The sequence below is a fragment of the Pelobates fuscus genome, chromosome 5 (assembly GCF_036172605.1).
Source record: "Pelobates fuscus isolate aPelFus1 chromosome 5, aPelFus1.pri, whole genome shotgun sequence".
Classification (NCBI taxonomy): Eukaryota; Metazoa; Chordata; class Amphibia; order Anura; family Pelobatidae; genus Pelobates; species Pelobates fuscus.
The window spans coordinates 15,951,670-15,974,529 of NC_086321.1; positions in this window are offsets into that span (position 1 = coordinate 15,951,670).

A 22,860-nucleotide genomic window follows, 5' to 3' on the forward strand; every position below is an offset into this window, starting at 1 on the left:
TTTATTTTGTGTTCAGTTACATCTGCTGAGTAAAATGACACCCCCATTGTATGTCTTTGGCACTATTTCGTGAAGCTACAGTGCCATATAGGAGACCTGTCCTTTGCAGTACTCACAGTAGAATTTTGAGAGACGGATTTAATGAGCCTATGCTTCCGTTTGGGGTATTATAACAGTTTGACTTTTCAAAAAAAACCACAAAGGCCTACCATTTGTAAAAGTAGACACTCCAGGGTATCTCTTAAGGTGCATATTGTGCCTTAACATGCCCCCATTTTTTCACCAATAAATGCCAAAGTATGTGGTAAAAAAGAATTTTGTGCATTTTTTACATATGGATTGCATTTTTGTTTTTTGATAATTCTTTATTTTTCTTGTGCGTGTAATAACAACAAGCTTGCAGCGCCACGACAGCATGTACAAGCTTTTCAGTGTCATACAAGCAAACAATGTCATGGCAGTTTAAACAGCACATTTAATTTTTTTTTTTTAAATATAACAGGCTTGGTACAAGTGATAGTTGAGTTATGCATGCTTAGTTAAGTAGTTATTATGCGAGTATTAAGTTACAGGCTATGTAGGATAACATCTTATAGATTTTCTACACTTCTTAAAATTTACCACCAGGGGGCAGCAAGTCACTGAGCTTGCCGGGTAGAGCATATATATGTTAGCTTAGACTTTTTTAAATGGTTTCTATGCAGATCTGCAGATATAAAACAACTGTGGTTAAATCTAAAACAATATTAAAAGGGAGATGCTAACTAAACAATAAACAGTGCGCTGCTAAAACTTTAATGCTTCACGGTTGGCAGCCGCTAGGTTACTCTTGCAGCTGTGCTGGATCGGCTGGCTTCTAGGTTGTGGTCAAGTCTCTTATGTTTCCTGCTGGATACTTGACTGCTCAGGAACTTGTTGGTCAGAAGTGTGTTCGGTCATATGCTTCTACTTTAAATGCAGAATGAAGCCTGCGTGTTGTGGCTGTTGCTCCTCTTTGAGTAAGTGGAGTGACAGTCCAAATAAAGTCCCTTAGGTCCGCCAGCAGCCGTTGGAATCGCTGCCTCCCATAATGCAGGTGGGAGCTTGTTCTCCGGCTCGTAATGGGTGCGGTGGCCATCTTGGATTTTGCCAAGCGGTCCCAGCTTAAACATTTCGCCACTCGGATGGTGTAGGTGGTCGTTGCTTCCCCAGTGGAGTCCGGGATAACCCCCCGGTCCACAGGGGGAGTGAACGGGGCCCTCAGTAGGTGCGTGGGAGGTCCCGCCGGACTAAGAGCGGGAGATCGTCCGTTTCTCCCGCCAGAGCCTCACGACAGGCCTCAATACCAGCTGCCCAGGAGTCAGCATTGCCGGTAGGACAGGGGCCGATATCGACTTCTGGAGGGGTTACATGAGTCCCCTCTGCCTTCTTGGGCTGCTGCCTGTTCTTTTTTGGGGGGAGATAAAGTAGTTTTAGGCTGATTATAAGTGTTTCTTTGTGGAGCCGAGGTGCCCCACGTCCATCCAGCGCGGCGGTCAGGCCCCGCCCCCATGGATTGCATTTTTGCTGGGCATTTTGTATTTTTAACATGTGCCACTAAGTTCAAACCCCCCAAATTATGTTCAGCTAAGTCTTCTGAGTAAAAGGACACCCCCATTGTATGTCTTTGGCACTATTTCAGGAAGCTACAGTGCCACATAGGAGACCTGTCCTTTTCAGTACTCACAGTAGAATTTTGAGAGACGGATTTAATGAGCCTATGCTTCCGTTTGGGGTATTATAACAGTTTGACTGTTAAAAAAAACCCACAAAGGCCTACCATTTGTAAAAGTAGACACTCCAGGGTATCTCATAAGGTGCATATTGTGCCTTAACATGCCCCCATTTTTTCACCAATAAATGCCAACTTATGTGGTAAAAAAGAATTTTGTGCATTTTTTACATATGGATTGCAATTTTGCTGGGCATTTTGTATTTTTAACATGTGCCACTAAGTTCAAACCCCCCAAATTATGTTCAGCTAAGTCTTCTGAGTAAAAGGACACCCCCATTGTATGTCTTTGGCACTATTTCAGGAAGCTAGTATTTCAGGAAGCTAGTGCCATATAGGAGACCAAGCCATTTCAGTTTTTAACCGAAACTTTGAATTTTGACGCTGGGCCTATGTGCAATTTCGAAAACGGAATGCACCGAAGTGCTTGGTTCCCAACAAGGGGAATTAGAGTGTGGCTGTAGAACTCCGTAGGGGGTAACCCTTGTATGAATACACAAAACAGAGAGAATCGGCGTATTCCCTGGCGAAAAAGGCCTCAGGAGCGCCGGAGGGAGGAGCTCTGCAGCTGTTGTACTGCTTTAAATAAACGTCTAAAATTATTTAATTGCGGGTATCATTCAAAACATGATCCCAAATGAAAAAATAAAATGTACACAAATAATAATATACACAAATAAAACTTAGAAAACCATCACCATACTATACATATGAGGGTGGGTCTGAAAAATAGAGAGTGGCCCGTAGGCAACCCGTAGTGTGGGTGGTGCTGGTAGGGGACACAGCGACTGCTAACACAGTGTGGTGTATAAAGGACTGTTACTCTTGGAAAGCCCAACCAACCATAAGCTGTCTCAGGTCCCTTAACATCAGCGTGTAGAAAACTCCCCGCCAATAGGGCAGGTACAAATCAGGCTACCCCCTCTAAGGAAATAGGGTATCTCTAAAAGAACAGAGACACCTTCTACCAACTTGTTGCACATAAACCCCAGAGCGTCAGCCCAGTAAAGATTGGGGACTAGCCCGGTAAAGTAACTGTCAAAGTTGTCTTAGTAGTCATAGAGGTTAAAGTCGACCTGATTCATATTAGCCCAGATATGAGCTACGTGGATTCAGTACTCTCTAGTTGTCAGGGTACCTGAGGTCTCTACCTTTGAGAAGGGTAGAGACTTAGTTGTTTATCCGTCTAGACGGGCCATTTCTCCCGTTCCTCGCGGTCCATCCAGTCATTCTAACGCTGGCCGCAAGGGATCCGCTTCCTTTTCTAACATGACGCTCGATACGTGACGTCTTGACGCTATCCCGAGCGACCTGTCACTCTATTGGCTTTATCTAATCAGCACCTATCGGAGGCGTGTCTACTCTCCGGACTCAGGGTATTTAAGCTTGCTTCTCTCGTCAGCTCATTGCCCTGTCGTGGTTCTAGCTTGTCTAGTCACTCAGTGCTCTTGTATTCTAGTATTCTCTTTGGTTCTGACCCGGCTTGTTGTACTATTCTGCTTATCTCTGTTATCCCTCTGACCCGGCTTGTCTCTCGCTTACCTGTCTTCTCGTTCCCTCGACCTCGGCTTGTCTCTGACCATTCTCTGTTATTCTCTGTACGTTAGTCCGGCCATTCTAAGGCCCGGTATACGTACCTTTCTACTGTTTGTACTCTGCGTGTTGGATCCCTGTCCCGATCCTGACATTACGACAGGGCCAATGGATCCTGCAGGTACAAACAGTCAGCTTGGTTCTTCCGACCCCAGGTTTGATGCCATGGAACACAGGATGGATCAGATGGCCCTAGCACTACAGGCGCTATTGTCTCGTGCTAGTAACCCACCAGAGGAGACACGTACTCCTTCGATCTCTCCTGTAAGTTCAGGTCTAGAAGTAGCCACTGTAGGTGCTTCTTCTCGTATTACTCCACCAGTACGTTATGGCGGTTCTCCTGAGAAGTGTCGTGGCTTTTTGAACCAGATCAGCATCCATTTCAAATTACAACCCCGCTCCTATCCTACAGATAGAGCGAAGGTTGGATTTATTGTTACGTTACTCATTGAGAAGGCTCTGAGATGGGCTAATCCTTTATGGGAGAATGATAACCCGTTAGTCTATAACTATAATGCCTTTGTAGCTGCTTTTAAAAGAACTTTTGACCCCCCTGGTAGGAAGGTCAATGCAGCTAGATTACTGTTGCGCCTTAGACAGGAAAATCGAACACTTGTGGATTATGCACTAGAGTTCAGATCCTTGGCGGCAGAAGTTATGTGGAACGAACAGGCTTATATAGATGTATTTTTAAATGGGTTATCAGATGTAATCCTTGATGAGGTCGCTACTAGAGAGCTCCCTGAGAATTTGGAGGATTTAATTTCTTTTATCTCTCGCATTGATGAACGCTTAAGAGAGAGGCAGAACACTCGAGATAGGACTCGTAGACCCTCCTTTAAACTAGCTCCTGCATTTCAAAATTCTGAGATCGAAACCTCACGTTTCCCAGAGCCTATGCAGATAGGTAATACTCACCTCACAGAGGAGGAGAGACAGTACAGGAGAAGGGAGGGTTTATGTATGTACTGTGGAGTCAGAGGTCATTTACGCCTAAATTGTCCCAATCGTTCGGGAAACGCTCGCACCTAAGTTTCTCTAGAGGACAGGCCTTGGGTGTATCTATTTTGTCCTCTGTTCACAATTATAAAGATCACAGGCTTCTGTTACCCGTTTCTTTGACTTGGGAGAAGGGAGTAGTAAAAACCATGGCTTTGATCGATTCTGGAGCCGCTGAGAGCTTTATCGATCAAGTTTTTGTTAACAAGCATACTATCCCATCCCAGTTAAGGGAGACACCCCTGGCCGTTGAGGCCATAGATGGTAGACCTTTACTTGAGCCTGTTATTTTCCGTGAGACCATACCTGTTAATTTAACTGTTGGTATATTGCATGAGGAAGACCTATCCCTGTTGATCATTTCCTCTCCTTCTATTCCCATAGTCCTGGGGTACTCCTGGTTAAAGAGACATAACCCTATCATTAATTGGGAGTTAGGGGAGATAGTTTCATGGGGTCAGAATTGTCAAGAGAAATGTTTGCGGAAGGTCTCGCCTCTTTGCCTGGCTAACACGTCGGCTAACTCCTCTAATCCTACAGAGACACAAATACCGCCTCAGTACCTGGATTTAAAGGCAGTATTTGATAAAAAGAGAGCCGATACCTTACCTCCACACAGATCCTTTGATTGCAAGATTAACCTACTCCCTGGTACTATGCCTCCCAGGGGTCATGTATACCCGTTATCTACTAAAGAGAATTCAGTTCTAGAGGAGTATATTCACGAGAATTTAGACAAGGGATTCATTAGGAGATCCTCCTCCCCTGCCGGGGCTGGATTTTTTTTTTGTTAAAAAGAAGGATGGTACACTTAGGCCTTGTATTGATTATCGAGGTTTGAACAAGATAACCATTAGGAATGCTTATCCCATTCCTTTGATTACCGAACTCTTTGATCGTTTAAAGGGTTCTAACATTTTCACCAAGTTAGATCTCAGAGGGGCATATAACTTGGTGAGAGTCCAGCAGGGACACGAGTGGATGACGGCGTTCAATACTCGATACGGTCACTATGAATATACAGTAATGCCTTTTGGGTTATGTAATGCACCGGCTGTATTCCAGGATCTGATAAATGAGGTTCTTAGGGAATTTCAGCATGAGTGTGTTATTGTATACCTGGACGATATACTCATACATTCTAGAGAGATTGAGACTCACCACGAATAAGTCAGAAGGGTTTTGCACAAACTTCTTCAACATGGTCTGTACTGCAAATTGGAGAAATGTAGTTTCGATCAATCCCAAGTAACTTCCTCGGTTATGTGATCTCTGGGGAGGGATTTAAGATGGACCCGGATAAACTCCAGTCCATTCTAGATTGGCCTCTACCCAAGGGTCTTAAGGCCGTTCAGAGATTTATTGGGTTCTCCAATTATTATAGGCGCTTTATTAAGGGATATTCTTCTATTATTGCGCCCATCACCAATATGACCAAACAGGGGGCTGATACTAAGAATTGGACTACGGAAGCTCTCCTTGCTTTCAAAACTCTCAAGGAGCTTTTTGCTTCCGCCCCAATTTCAGTTCACCCTAATACCACTCTTCCTTTCCTACTTGAGGTAGACGCCTCGGAGACTGGCATAGGTGCTATCCTATCCCAAAGGCTAGGTGGGGATAAACCGTTACATCCATGTGGATTTTTTTCTAAAAAATTGTCTGGTGCTGAGAGCAGATATGACATTGGTGACAGAGAACTACTAGCTGTTATCAAGGCTTTAAAAGAATGGAGACATTTATTGGAAGGGACATTACATCCTGTTACTATTTTAACGGATCACAAGAACTTGTCCTATATTGGAGAGGCCAAGCGATTGTCTTCCAGGCAAGCTCGTTGGTCGTTATTCCTCACCCATTTCAATTACGTTCTTACTTATAGGCCTGGTTCAAAGAATTCTAAAGCCGATGCTCTATCTCGCCAATATGAACCTTTGGCTTCTTCTGAACCGGTTCTGTCCTCTATAGTACCCCAATGCAATATTATTGCTAACACAAGTCTCAAAATCCATTCTCCGTTGCTTGCCCAGATCTTGAACTTACAACATCTGGCACCTGGACAGACTCCTGAGGGAAGAAAATTTGTCCCCCCTGAACTCCAACTGGAGCTCTTACAGTGTTTCCACGAAAGCAAGGTGGCTGGTCATCCTGGCATTCGCAAGACTTATTCCCTGATCTCCAAGGATTTCTGGTGGCCTTCCTTACGAAAGGATATTAAGGAGTTCGTCGGAGCTTGTGAGACTTGTACCAGGACTAAACAGCCTCACGCATCTCCTTGTGGTTTGTTGCTCCCCTTGGACATTCCTGAGAAACCATGGTCCTGTTTGGCCATGGACTTTATTGTGGATTTACCTGCTTCCAAGAGACAGACTGTTATTCTCACGGTGGTTGATAGATTCACTAAGATGGCTCATTTTGTGCCGTTACCTAAACTTCCCACGTCTCCTGAATTGGCGGAGATTTTTGCGAGAGAAGTTTTTCGCTTACATGGGATACCTTCTGAAATCGTTTCTGATAGAGGCTCTCAATTTGTCTCACGATTCTGGAGATCCTTCTGTTCTCAATTAGGTATCAAATTGAACTTTTCCTCTGCATATCACCCTCAGTCTAACGGAGCCGCTGAGCGTACTAATCAAAAGATTGAACAATATCTGCGCTGCTTTGTTTCTGAACACCAGGATGATTGGGTCGGTTTGATTCCTTGGGCAGAGTTCGCACACAATAATCTCGTTTGTGATTCTACTCGTTCTAGCCCCTTCTTCATGAACTATGGCTTTCATCCTTCCATTTTTCCTTCGGTCTCTTCTTCCCAAGGAGTACCGTCGGTTGATGATCATGTCGCCAATCTGAAGAAGTTGTGGGATCAGACTCGTCAAATTCTCCTGCATAATTCTATGTTGTTCAAAAAACACGCTGATAAACACAGAAGGGCGGCTCCAGTTTTTGTTCCTGGGGATAGAGTATGGCTGAGTACTAAGAACATTCGTTTAAAAGTTCCCTCTATGAAATTTGCGCCTCGGTACATAGGCCCTTACAGGGTTTTGTCTCGTATCAACCCGGTTGCGTATCGCCTAGCCCTGCCATCGGCCTTACGTATTCCCAACTCCTTTCATGTGTCTTTGCTGAAACCACTGATTTGCAACAGATTTTCCTCTACGGTTTCCTCACCTCGTTCGGTTCAGGTGGACGGTCAGGAGGAGTACGAGGTCAACTCCATTATCAATTCCCGATTCTCCCGGGGAAGATTACAGTATCTGGTCAACTGGAAGGGATATGGTCCTGAGGAGAGGAGTTGGGTACCTCAGGAGGACGTTCATGCTCCTCGTCTCCGCAGGGCGTTTCACTCCCGCTTCCCATCTCGTCCCGGTTCCTTCCGCCCGGTGGGCGTATCTGAGGGGGGGGGTACTGTCAGGGTACCTGAGGTCTCTACCTTTGAGAAGGGTAGAGACTTAGTTGTTTATCCGTCTAGACGGGCCATTTCTCCCGTTCCTCGCGGTCCATCCAGTCATTCTAACGCTGGCCGCAAGGGATCCGCTTCCTTTTCTAACATGACGCTCGATACGTGACGTCTTGACGCTATCCCGAGCGACCTGTCACTCTATTGGCTTTATCTAATCAGCACCTATCGGAGGCGTGTCTACTCTCCGGACTCAGGGTATTTAAGCTTGCTTCTCTCGTCAGCTCATTGCCCTGTCGTGGTTCTAGCTTGTCTAGTCACTCAGTGCTCTTGTATTCTAGTATTCTCTTTGGTTCTGACCCGGCTTGTTGTACTATTCTGCTTATCTCTGTTATCCCTCTGACCCGGCTTGTCTCTCGCTTACCTGTCTTCTCGTTCCCTCGACCTCGGCTTGTCTCTGACCATTCTCTGTTATTCTCTGTACGTTAGTCCGGCCATTCTAAGGCCCGGTATACGTACCTTTCTACTGTTTGTACTCTGCGTGTTGGATCCCTGTCCCGATCCTGACACTAGTAAAGTCAGGTAGCGGCTTATCTGGAACATAGTATCTTTTCTGTGAACCAGGAAATACACAGTGGCAACTTTCTATATCCCATAGAGGACTGTATTGGACCTGTTAGGGAAGGAAAAAGATTTCTATCCTCATATCTGCCTAAGCTCTTGTGTAAATAACCTCTGCTTAGTGCGTTTGATTGTCCAGAAAGTTAGCCAGGATATTGCTGCTGAAAAAGAAAAAGGATTTCTACACTTCACTGCTGCTGAAAAAGAAAAAGGATTTCTACACTTCACACTACACCTTAATAACACTGACATGGGTCAGGCAATACTAACACTCTCAGCCCTCCCTCAGTGGTCACATCAACTGTGCAGGTGAAACATCTAAAAATAAAAACGAAAAAACGACCTAACGTCCGTTTCGGCGCTGTTAGAGCGCCTTTTTCAAAGGTGAACCGGCTTTGTGCCTTACAGGGTTTAAATACCCAGACCAATCGTGCTCGTAGCCAATCACGGCGCTGGGCGTGTCTTGCCCTTTCGCGCCCTATTATCTAACGCTTTGGCGCCTGTCGATCAAGTTTACATCCGCCCACGTGGGTGTAGCAGGGGGGGCGGAGCCTCACGAAGGTGTCAGTGACTGACTGACAGTGGAGAAACTCCTCCCCCGTATGCACGCATACCGACGGCTAATTCTTTGCGTTGTTGCCTACCTCTATTACATTGCAGGCTGTCCTGTATATGTTCCCCAAATAGCGGTAAAAGGGGCTTATTAACATAACCCCCTCATATCAATACTGTAGTTCTTGCAATTGAGCAGATGAACATTCCTATGGCTGAGAACACAGATTATCAATGTTACATAGAGCCTGTAAACCTCAAAAAACAGGGGGATTAACTTTGCTACCATTGTACATCGTAAATATGTGAAGAAGGGAGCATAGTATTATTCTTATTATCACAGTGACACTGATTTTGGTTATTGAGGGGCTTAGTATAGATGAGGAGCCCTTACTTTACTTATGAATGGGAAAAAATCCTATTTGAGGATGGGGGCTACAGCACTTATGTTAAAGATTTTTGCCATTTGGTCCACCCATTACAATGAAAGGGAGAATATAGAGGACAGCAATATAAGTGGATAGGCACTATCTGGTTACTTGCTATATGGTCAGTAAACAGGCACCCGGTAAATCACGCTTCATGTATACGTAGAATAGTATCTGTGCGCATGGAGACATTAGTTAGAGACTGGACAACACAAATCTATATACATATATACACAGTGAGGCTCATCATGTTTCAATAAATGGTGTGTAGGTAAAACCTTCGTTTAGACCCTTTGGGGCTAGTGTATCGAATTTATATATCCAATAACACTCCCTTCTTTTAAGGGTTTGGTCTAAATCTCCACCTCTTTTACCCAGTTGGATTTTCTCTATCCCCGCAAATCTGATACATCTGGGGGTGTCCATATGGTTGGATCTGACGTGTCTGGCAACTGGCGTGTCTCTGTTGGAAGTTATGGAATGGACGTGTTCCATAATCCGTCTCTTAAATGGGCGTATGGTTTTGCCCACATATTTCATCCCACATTTACAGGTGAGTAGGTAAATCATTCCTTGAGTATTACAGTTAAAAAACTGTTTTATAGGAATTTCTACGGAGTTGTTATGGTTAGTGAGAGTTTTCGACCCTTTAGCTATAAAGGTACACGCCACACATTTCCCACATTGGTACGTGCCGTGTACAGTCATCTAGGTCTTGTTAGTCTTGTTGGATGTGGAAAGGTAGCTAGGTACGAGCATTTCTTTCATATTCTTTCCCCTCCTCGCTGTGATGGACACTTTATTGGAGATTGTGTCCTTTAGATGTGGATCTTGGGTTAATAATGGCCAAAAACGCCCCAACACCTTCTTTACCTCATCCCACCCGGCATCATAGTTTGCAATACATCTAATCTGTTTCTTTGCATCCTGTTTGGGCTCATCCTTGAGCAGCTCTTCACGGGTACATTTCAACGCTCTCTGATAGGCAAGTTTTAGACAGCGATTTGGATAACCCCTTTGTTTAAACCTGAGCCTCAGTTCCATTGCTTTTAACTTGAAGTCCTCGATAGTGGAGCAGTTCCTCCTAAGCCGCAGATACTGACCCACCGGGATCCCTCTTTTGAGTGGGGTGGGGTGGTGGCTCTCCCACCGTAGCATGTTATTGGTGGAAGTTGGCTTACGGTATAGGGTAGTTGCGATCTCCAAGTCTTTAGTAATCCTAAGTGTGCAGTCTAGAAAATTTAATGACTGGTCTCCAAACTCCATAGTGAGTTTGAGGTTCAGATTGTTTCTATTGAGTGTTTCTACAAAGGTCTCAAAAAGTGATTGAGTGCCCGTCCAAATAATGAGAATGTCGTCTATGTATCTTTTCCACAAAAAGATACAATCAGTGAAAGCCGCATTATGCTCTGTAAAGACCTTTTCACATTCCCACCAACCCAGGTGCAGGTTGGCGTATGATGGGGCACAGGATGTCCCCATCGCCGTCCCCTGCACCTGGTGGTAATATTTATTCTGGAAGATGAAAAAATTATGCGTGAGAATGAATCTCAGGAGGTCTAGTACAAAAGTGGTATGTGTATTATGTTCAACGCCTCTCTTTTTGAGAAAATAACTAATGTGGTCTAGACCACTCGCATGTGGAATGGAGGAGTATAGACTCTCCACATCTAGACTACATAAAACTGCACCTTTGGGTACTGTGACAAGTGCAAGGCATTTTAATGTGTCCTTGGTGTCTTTTAGATACGATGGCAGAACTTCTACGAAGGGGCGAAGAATTTTATCCACATAAATACTGCCTCTGCTAGTGAAACTATTTGTCCCTGAGACAATAGGTCTTGCTGTCAGGGTTGGTTGTTGCTTGTGAATTTTTGGAAGGCAGTAAAATGTGGATATCGCCGGATTTTTAATGTAGACGCCTCCGTATTCATTCTTTGACAGTACACCATTGTCAAAGGCTTGATCCAACAGTGCTTTATAGTCCATCTGATATCTTACAGATGGATCTGAGGGTAGTAACTTATATGTCGTCTCATCAAACAGGATAGTTTCGACCAGTTGTATATAGTGCTTCCTAGTCAGGAGGACAATGTTGCCACTCTTATCAGCAGGTTTGATTATTATTTGGTCATTGTCCTTTAGTTCACACAGAGCTTTCCATTCATTCCCAGAGAGATTGCTTCTTGGTTGTACTCTCAGCATATCTGTATTGATCTTTTTGATCATAGTCGTAGTGGATTCAATGAAGGTATCGATGTTCTTAAACTCTCTAAGGTTGGGAGTGAACTTACTCCGCTGACATAAGTCAGTATATGGTGCAGTCGGGGTATTATCGTTGTCTTCTAACAGAGACACCAATTCCTGTAGGCATTGGTACTCCCTGGAATTAAACCCCAGTTCTTTTGCTTTTTTATCGTCCTTGAGTTTAAAGAACTTGTGTAGGGCTAGCCTCCTCCCAAACAAGTTGATATCTTTGATCCATTCAAAATCATTGAATGGGGGGGTTGGAACAAAGGACAGTCCCCTCATCAATACCTTAACCTGTGTGGGAGTCAAGATATGCTCGGTTAAGTTGACTACCCTCATGTCCTTTTCTAGTACCTTTTGCGTGCCCTTCCTCTGTACCGGGTCTGTCTCTGGGTTTGTATTTCCCCCTCTCGGGGGGTTTGCCCTAAAAAAGCCACCCCTTTCTTAAGGATGCCTTTTTGGGACTGCGGGTTGGTATTACCTGTCGGATTAGTCACCTGTTCATTATCGGTGTCAGACGTCTCATAGTCTGATGTCATATATTGATCAGAGTCTGCCCTTGTTGTCTTCCTAAAGCGTCTATACACCCTTCCTTTTTTATAATCATCGTTATCCCTAATAAACTTGCCATGTTTTCGGCTTTTCACATTATTTTGATATTTTTTCAGATTTTGTTGTAACTTCTGTTCCTGCACAGTGAAGGAAGGGTCATCTTTACACCCTTGTGTCCCCTCCACTGCCAGGTTCACTTTCTCATTCACTGTCTTTAATCTGTCAGTTTCAAATCTTAGCAGTATCCATGAATTTATTAGAGCAGTTGTTTGCTGCCTCTTCCCATTCCTTCAGGAGGATTGGGTCATCTAGCTCTATGTTGGGGGTGGTCTGGACCCTCAAACCTCTTGGGATCATTGACTTGCTTAGATATTTTTGTAGTGAGGTCACCTCCCATCCAAGTCTAATTTGCTGTTTGCAAAGGTTTGAAAGGGTTCTAAACTTAGCATTGATGTTATCATGCTCAGGTAAATAGATAACGTCTTGGTCTGAGAACACAGAGTCAATATCCGTGCACCACTGATTGGATTCTTTCAACTGGGAAAGAAAATTAGTCATAATGAGTCTTTGCTGTGATAATAATGTAAATGTGATCGCACACTCTAAAGGTACTAAAACCTCTAAAAGAAGATAAACAGAAAACGGAATGCACCGAAGTGCTTGGTTCCCAACAAGGGGAATTAGAGTGTGGCTGTAGAACTCCGTAGGGGGTAACCCTTGTATGAATACACAAAACAGAGAGAATCAGCAGCAATATCCTGGCTAACTTTCTGGACAATCAAACGCACTAAGCAGAGGTTATTTACACAAGAGCTTAGGCAGATATGAGGATAGAAATCTTTTTCCTTCCCTAACAGGTCCAATACAGTCCTCTATGGGATATAGAAAGTTGCCACTGTGTATTTCCTGGTTCACAGAAAAGATACTATGTTCCAGATAAGCCGCTACCTGACTTTACTAGAGAGTACTGAATCCACGTAGCTCATATCTGGGCTAATATGAATCAGGTCGACTTTAACCTCTATGACTACTAAGACAACTTTGACAGTTACTTTACCGGGCTAGTCCCCAATCTTTACTGGGCTGACGCTCTGGGGTTTATGTGCAACAAGTTGGTAGAAGGTGTCTCTGTTCTTTTAGAGATACCCTATTTCCTTAGAGGGGGTAGCCTGATTTGTACCTGCCCTATTGGCGGGGAGTTTTCTACACGCTGATGTTAAGGGACCTGAGACAGCTTATGGTTGGTTGGGCTTTCCAAGAGTAACAGTCCTTTATACACCACACTGTGTTAGCAGTCGCTGTGTCCCCTACCAGCACCACCCACACTACGGGTTGCCTACGGGCCACTCTCTATTTTTCAGACCCACCCTCATATGTATAGTATGGTGATGGTTTTCTAAGTTTTATTTGTGTATATTATTATTTGTGTACATTTTATTTTTTCATTTGGGATCATGTTTTGAATGATACCCGCAATTAAATAATTTTAGACGTTTATTTAAAGCAGTACAACAGCTGCAGAGCTCCTCCCTCCGGCGCTCCTGAGGCCTTTTTCGCCAGGGAATACGCCGATTCTCTCTATGTGCAATTTCAAAGCATCTTAGCAGGTTTTAAATTCAAACTATCCCACAAAGGCCTACCATTTCTTAAAGTAGATACCCCAGGGTATTTCAAAAGGTATATTCTAAACCTTAGTGTAGGATAATTTTTTTGTTAGTTTGTACCAAGTCTAGTTGCAATTAGCATTTTTTTCTGCCTTTTTGACACACACTTGGAGATGTTACTGTATATTTTGCTATCCTTATGTGTGCTACGGCAGTATAACACCTACCATGTTGCTCAGCTATGTCATGTTAGTGCAACGATAACCCAATGTGTACCTTTCTCAGGGTTATGTGGATGTTGAAGGGGCACATTGGAGAAACACCACTTCCATATTTTTCAAAAGTGGATGCTGGGCCCAAGTCTCATTGTAGCAGCTCAGGACTGCAAATTGCCTCTCAAAGGCCACATATATTTTTAAGTATAGGCAGCTCATCAATTCAAATTATGAACAAGTGCATACTATTTGCTGTGAAAAGGGGGAATAGTTGGGATAAACTGCATCCCGGGCAAAGCTGTCATGGATTCGGAAACCAAAACGCAGACAGACCACAAAGAGAGAGAACACAGAGAGAAACTTGTAATACCGGTCCTTAGAATGGCCGGGCTATACCAGCAGAGAATTGTCAAGGTACAAGCCGAGGTCAAAGGAGTAAAGAGAAACGGAACAACGATAGGACAAGCCGAGGTCAAGGATCAGAGAAGACAGGATAAGCGGGAGACAAAGCCAAGATTCGGTTACCAATCAGACAGATGACTAAAAAAAATCACAACCCAAAACTGGTCTACTTATTCGGCTTGGATGTGAAAAAATTTAAAACAGTGGCCAATGCATAGGCCGGGCTGAGAGGGGCAATCGGGGCAGTAATCGCTGGTCTCAACTCTTACGCCCCTCTTGTAACACACCCTGCACCTTTTCTGGGTTTTTTTGTTTTTTAGGGGTTGGTGGAATCTTAAAGCAGAAGTGACCTGCCTCCATTCTTCTGCTAGGCTCCACTGATGGTCTCCTTGTGTGGCACTCAAGTAGCCCAGTAATGAGGTTAAACTGGAACGAAAGAAAGGATATATTCAGCCCAGCATTTGCCTTTTTGAAAGTGACAAATGCATTGTGTATTGCCATCTGCATCAGGTATATGCCCACTTTTTTATACCATGCCCTGGTCTTACGCATGATCAAATACGGCTGCATCAGTTGATCGGACAGGTCAACGCCCCCCATATGCCGATTATATTGCTGTATGCAGACTGGCACTCGTTTGCATTCCTCTCTGCCACGAACTGCAACCCTCTGAGTGTTTTCACCATGAATGGTGGTTAAGATGAAAACATCCTTTTTGTCCCTGTATTTGAGTGCCAGCAGTTCATTCTGGCAGAGAGCTGCTGTTTCCCCCCTTTTCATTTTTTTGTTTGCCAGAGCCTTTGGGAAACCTGTGCGAGTCTTTTGAATAGTGCCACAGGCCACGGTCTCGAAGCAGTATAACATTTTTAACAGTGGGATACTATTGTAAAAGTTATCAATGTATAAGTGATAACCGTAGTTAAGTAAGGGCATTATTAAGTCCCAGACAATTTTCCCACTTGTCCCTACTATATCTGGGCAACCTGGGGGATCAAGGTGGCTATCCCTTCCTTCGTATACACGGAAGGTGTATACGTAGCCACTGCCACTTTCACACAGTTTATACAATTTGATCCCATATCGGGATCTTTTGGATGGGATATATTGTTTAAATCCCAGTCTTCCCTTGAACTTCATGAGGGACTCATCAATGGAAATGTTTTTATTGGGGGTATATATAGTGGCAAATTTATGGTTAAAGTGGGCAATTAAAGGGCGGATTTTATAAAGAAGATCATACTGCGGATCACCTTTTGGGGGGCACTTGCTATTATCACTAAAGTGCATAAACCGCAGTATGTCTTCATATCTTTCCCTCGGCATTGTCTCGGCAAAAATGGGGGTATTGCAAATAGGATGTTTGGACCAATACATCCTAATTGCGGCCTTTTTAATTAGCCCCATTAACATGGTCAGTGCCCAGAATTGTTTCAATTCTGGCACACTGGTTGGGTTCCATCTCTCTTTCCTGGAGATAAGAGAGTCTGGATTGCGTGCCAGATATTGCTCCGCATAGAGATTAGTCTGGGTGACTATCTCCTCAAAAATCTCATCCCCCAAGAACAGCTGCATAACATCCAGCGCACTATAGCCAGGCAGGTCAGCCTGTATGCCAGGATTGGCTGTAAACACTGGGATGTCTGGGGAAAATTTTTTAGGGGGTACCCAGTCATCTGCGCCATGTTCAGCATTAGGGGAATCGGCAATTTCCCCTGATGGTCCTGCAGTATCTGGCACATAGTCCCCTGCGTCCCCTGCGTCACTCTCTGAGGCAGTGTCTGTCGCCTCTGAGTCGGCCGCTAACAGGGCATAAGCCTCCTCTGCACTATACTTCCTGAACATTGTTAAATACAGTTAACAAAGCTAACAAAACTTTAACTAAATAACACATTTTTTAAATTTATTTTTTATTTTAATTCCCTAATTCCCACAAAATTCCACCCACCCAAGTAACTAAATCATACACTAATAAAATCAAATAATAAAATTTAACCCCCTAGGGTTAAAAAAAACAAAAACTTAACCCTTGAAAGTAAAAAAAAAAATATCACAGTAAAGTACTGTGACCTGTATATTGATCACTGCTAGCATTGATCAAACAGCAGGGAAAGTGTTAATTTTTTTTTTATACAGGGGAAAGGGATTGGGAACTTTTTTTAAACCTTTAACTTTTCTTCTGAGACACAATGTAGCACCGATCCGTCTCTCTCCACTTCACAAACCCACAAGAGGTGGAGGGAGGCGGATCAGATATCCCAGCAGCATTGTGACTGCTGTGACTGGCTGTCACAGTGATCACCTGGGCTGGGATATCCAGATTTGCTGCTGCTGGTCTGCCCCTGACTCGGAGAGACCCAGCAACAGCATTAACCCCGCGATCGCCGGCACTGCGCGATCGCGGGGTAAATTTTAACGCGTGACGGACGAGGTCCGTTACTCGTCATTAACGCATTCCCCTGAGTGACGGACCTTGTCCGTCACTCGTCCTTAAGGGGTTAAATGAAGGAATTCCAATCTAATTAAAAGCCTTTTTAAGCCACAGGTGCTTACCCTTGTGACAAGGCAATGGAATATTCACATAAACCAAATGATATTAATAAACGAACCTCAGCAAACTTTTATTACTCTCCGTTATAATGATAGTATCTAGATGTAATTAATGATATTTGATATGGAGAAAAATTAGATAATGTATAATTGGATAAAATGTGCATTTAAAAGCTAGCTCATCTAATGCTCTTAAATGACAAAGCCATGATTAATGACATATATATATATATATATATATATACACAATTATAATATATAATTCATAGAGTATTACATTTGATCTTAGCAAAATCACAAAAATATAAACAATGGACAATATTATAATTCATCATACATAAAATAAATATAAATTAACATAATAGAAATAATCAATGATAACAAAATACATATGAAAATTAAATTATATTTAACATAGAAACATAGAAACATAGACATAGAAACATAGAATGTGACGGCAGATAAGAACCATTTGGCCCATCTAGTCTGCCCAGTTTTCTAAATACTTTCATTAGTCCCTGGCCTTATCTTATAGTTAGGATAGCCTTATGCCTATCCCACGCATGCTTAAACTCCTTTACTGTGTTAACCTCTACCTCTATATTTAACAAGCAAATATTGCTTTAAAGTGACAGGTGCTTAAAAAACAAGATTATATCTCGCACTAATGCAGGACATAACAAATATGAAGTGATATCTATCTAAGAGTTATAATAAGTACTGTTATGTTATACCAATACTAATATCCAAACATAATAAAGAGTGAATTATATTTAAAGTGCAAGTATTAATCAAAAGTGAATAATGCTTTAAAAGCAACTTCTAAATCTCGCTTTAAAGGCAGATCTGTTGAATATAAAGTGATATATATCCAAAAGTATAATTAAATAGTAATACATATCCAGAATATAATCTCACATTGAATCATATATATATCTTATAGGAAGTTAAATAATAACTTGAACCAAAAGTTAAGAGAAATATAGCTACCGTATATACTCGAGTATAAGCCGAGTTTTTCAGCACATTTTTTGTGCTGAAAAACCCCAACTCGGCTTATACTCGAGTCAATAGTCTGTATTATGGCAATTTGCATTGCCATAATACAGACTGGGGCTGTGGGGGCTGCAGAGAGATGTTACTTACCTGTCCTGCAGCTCCTGTCAGCTCTCTCCTCCTCCGCCGGTCCGTTCAGCTCTTCTGTCAGCTCACAGTGTAAATCTCGCGAGAGCCGCGCCTCTCGCGAGATTTACACTGGGAGCTGACCGAGGTGCTGAACGGACCGGCGGAGGAGGAGAGAGCTGACAGGAGCTGCAGGAAAGGTAAGGAACATCTCTCTGCAGCCCCCACAGCCCCCTCCTACACAGTGCCCATCCACTGGACCACCAGGGAAGGAGAGCCCCCCTCCCTGGCCAGCTAGCAAGCAGGGAGGGGGGACGAAAAAATATATATATTTTAATAATAATAATAAAAAAAAAATAATAAAATAAAAATAATAATAAAATAAAAAAATAATAATAAAATAATAATAATAAAAAAATGTAATGAAACAAAAAAAATATTAAAATAATAATTAAAAAATAAAAATGCCCACCCCCCACCAAGGCTCTGCATCACACTCTGCATTACAAACACACACATACACACACTGCATTCATACACACACACACTGCACTCATACACACACACACTGCATTCATGCACACACACTGCATTCTCATACACACACACAGCACTCATACACACACACACTGCACTCATACACACACACTGCACTCATACACACACACTGCATTCATACACACACACTGCATTCATCCACACACACTGCATTCATACACACACACTGCATTCTCATACACACACACTGCATTCATTATATACACACACTTTAAATAAATATTCAATTAATATAATTTTTTAAGGATCTAATTTTATTTAGAAATTTACCAGCAGCTGCTGCATTTCCCACCCTAGTCTTATACTCGAGTCAATAAGTTTTCCCAGTTTTTTGGGGTAAAATTAGGGGCCTCGGCTTATATTCGGGTCGGCTTATACTCGAGTATATACGGTAAATATTATTCGTCTACTATTTAAATTTAATTGACTATAGCTTCATCATTATAAGAATTATTCACCGATTTAACATTAGTGGATCACAGTCCATAATTCTTCAATTTTATTATATATATATTAAAGATTACACAATATTAATATATTAAAAAATTCTTATTTTGTTAGTGAACCTCAGTATTATTTATCATGATGAAATATAGTATTAGATGTTTATATTTTAATTGAATTCAATTTGAAAGGTTCAACATTATAATAAGTGACAAAAAAGATGAATTCAGTTATAATATACACCTCCTCTATTTTATTTAGATGCATATCTTCGAATAAGAGATATATAATTGATTAGAGACGACTGGGAGACAATATATATCATGTGCTCAATAGAATATTAACCAGCACAGCCCAAACAGGTTATAATCTGTAAAGATAACCTGTAAAAAAGAGATTAAAAATTAAAAACAATAGACAAAACTTGAGTTTAACAAAATTAGATTAGATTAAATTAGATGATATCATTTAAATCTAAATTTACATTTAAATAAATCCAGATTTAAATAAACGGATTAAGGTCATATTCCTGATTAAGTCCCCTCTGTGTCAGGGATTCTAATTCTCTAATCCAATAGGCTTCTCTAAATAGAAGTCTTTTTAAGCGATCCCCACGTCTTGAACTTTCTTCTACATGTTCAATGATTTGGAATTTAAGTTGAGTAATATTATGATTGGCCTCTGCAAAGTGCATTGGAATGGGCAAATCAGATACTTTTGTCCTAATTGTAGACTTATGTTTCGAAAATCTTTCCTTTATTTTTTGTGTTGTTTGCCCTACATAAATCAAGCCACAAGGGCATTTTAAAATGTAGACAACATATGTCGTATCGCATGTGACAAATTGTTTAATTGTATATCTCTTTCCCCTATATGGATGGGTAAATGTTGAACCTTTGATCATCGAGTTAAAACAGATACAATTGAGACATGGAAAACTTCCACTTCTCTTTGTAATCGATTTTGATGAAACAGGTAGCTGGGCTTTAACCAATGTATCTCTCAATGAAGGAGCCCGTCTATGGACCATAAGGGGCTTGTTTGTGAATTCTACAATATTTGGATGACATTGCGGTAATATATACCAATATTTATCAATTATGCGTTTTAGATCGAACGATAATGTACTGTATCTTGAGATGATTTTGATTCTATCTTCAATTTTGACTTGTTTAGATATATTAATATCTTGTATTTGACATTTATCATTAATATATGTTAGCTGAGTTTTTAAAATAGATATGGGATAACCTCTTTCACGAAATCTCTTTGTCATAGATTGTAATTGTTGATCTACCAATTCAACCTTGGACACCAATCTCCTGACTCTTAAGAATTGGCTCCTAGTTATAGATTTGAACATAGTGATAGGATGAAAACTATCATATTGTAATAGTGTATTCCTATCTAATGGTTTTCTATATAGATTTGTTTCAAATACATCCTTGTTCTTAACAATCAAAATATCCAAGAAAGGAATCAAATTTTTATTCATCTCCATGGTAAATTTTATATTATCAGAACAATTGTTTAAGAATTCAAAGAATTCTTCGAGGGGCTCCAACGGGCCACACCACATTGCCAGCACATCATCGATATAGCGCCACCATCCAACAACATGTTTTTTAAACAATTCATTACGATATATGATATTTTCTTCCAATTTGGCCATATAGATGCCGGCATATGTGGGGGTCACATTAGAGCCCATCGAAGTGCCCCTAGTTTGAATGAAAAAATCGTTACCAAAAGAGAAGTAGTTTTCAGTCATGACAAATTCAAGTAATTGCAACAGGAATGACAGTGATGGGTCTTTAACCCCTTAAGGACCAAACTTCTGGAATAAAAGGGAATCATGACATGTCACACATGTCATGTGTCCTTAAGGGGTTAAAGCCTAACAGTGTCAAGGCCTCACCCATTGCCGTCATTCCTTCATCATGAGGAATAGAAGTATACAGACTAGTGACATCAAAAGTCACCAATGTCAAATTTTGTGCATTCTTGATTGTTTTAATTTTTTCCAACACCTCAAATGTATCTTTAACATGAGACTTAATTTGATCCAAAAAAGGTCTAGACAATTGATCCAAGAATTATGCAAGAGGGGACAGAAGAGACCCTATCCCCGCTACTATTGGACGCCCAGGAGGATTAATAAGAGACTTATGGATCTTGGGCAAAATATACAATGTGGGGATAACTGGAAAAGAGACAGTAAGATAATTAAATAGCTGTTTATCAATGATTCGATTATCCAGTGCTATCTTTTAGCACAAATCAATTTTCTTTTTTAAAACTAGTGTAGGGTCAATTGAAGTTTTTCTATAAGTATCACTGTCACTAAGCTGTCTTTCTATCTCTCTCACATAGTCGCTTCTTTTCAACACGACAATGGCTCCGCCTTTATCGGACGGTTTTATTATCAAATTTTGATTTTTCTGTAACATTATAAGAGACTTTTGTTGAGTCTTAGTCAAATTAATCTGAACATAAATGTTCTTTTTATGATCTCTTTGAATCAAATTATCAACATCTTTTTTTAACCATCTCAACAAATGTCTCCACAGCATGATCACTAATCTGTGGATTAAATTTGCTTACATTTTTTAATTTAGTATCACTCAATTTTAAATTGGTGTCAATGACCTCTAATGTCAATGGTAAGGGGACAATTTTAGAAAAAAAGACTTTAAGCCTAATGTTACAAAAAAAACCCAACATAAATTAACATCAATATCTATGGGTCTTGGTCTATAAAGAGGACAAAAAGTCAAACCTTTCTTCAAGATGGAAATATCAATATCAGACAAATTAGATGAGGACAAGTTAATAACTACTGAATCTTCTTCCTCTTCTGAGAGCCCCTGTGTTTCCACATTCCTGGCAATGTCCGATTTTTTGTAACCACTCCTTCTGATTCTTCTGAAGTTTCTCTGCTTGACATTCGCCTGTGTGGGGGAGTCTCCCCTAAAAAATATGCTGAATTGTTGGTAGAATTACCTTCTTGTGAAGAATTAGAGCGTATTTGGGAGAAGCCAGATTGAAATTTAGAATTGTCTCTCCTAAATTCCCTTGGTGGTTTTCGCACTGGAAATCTTTGAAATTTATTTTTCTGTGGATTTGAAGGATTCCATTTATAAACATTTCCACTTTCATAATCTGTAAGATCACGCTGAAACTTCCCCCTCTTTCTTTCTTCAATTTGTTTTTTTAATTGATCAACATTAGACCGAATTTGAGCCTTAGTGGTCATCACATTTTCACCTTGAAAGTTCTTTTCAAGTTCCACTTCCAGGGAGGACACCTCCACTTGTGTTTTAACAATATCTTTCTGTAGAAACTCCAAATTGAGTAAAATCCAATCCATTGAACATTTATTAAAGATTTTTTCAAGCTGTTTGCTATATTCCAAATCTTCATTAAATACCGTAGGTAGCGCATTCATCCGCATACCTCTGGGGATACGATTTACTTTATAATATTCTGCCAAAGTGACACTGTGAAGTTTTAAACTTACATTTTTCTTTAAAGTCTTTTCCAATTTTTTGCCAATAGTGTCACTGCTTGGTGTATTCAGGAATTCAAAATTGCTTTCTGCAGCAGATAAAATTAGTCTGGCCTCATTATCCGTATAAGCAAATGTGCTTGTGCTGGATTGAGCTCCAGGTTCCATATTTAGCCAAAAATATCACACATCAAAATACTCCCCCAAAAATGGAGATAATATAAAGCAATACAAAGGGGGTGCTCAAACTTCCCAGGTACTCACTCAGATAAATGTAGAAAATTGATGGAAGTGCACTCCACCCCTTGCCAAGGAATCCAG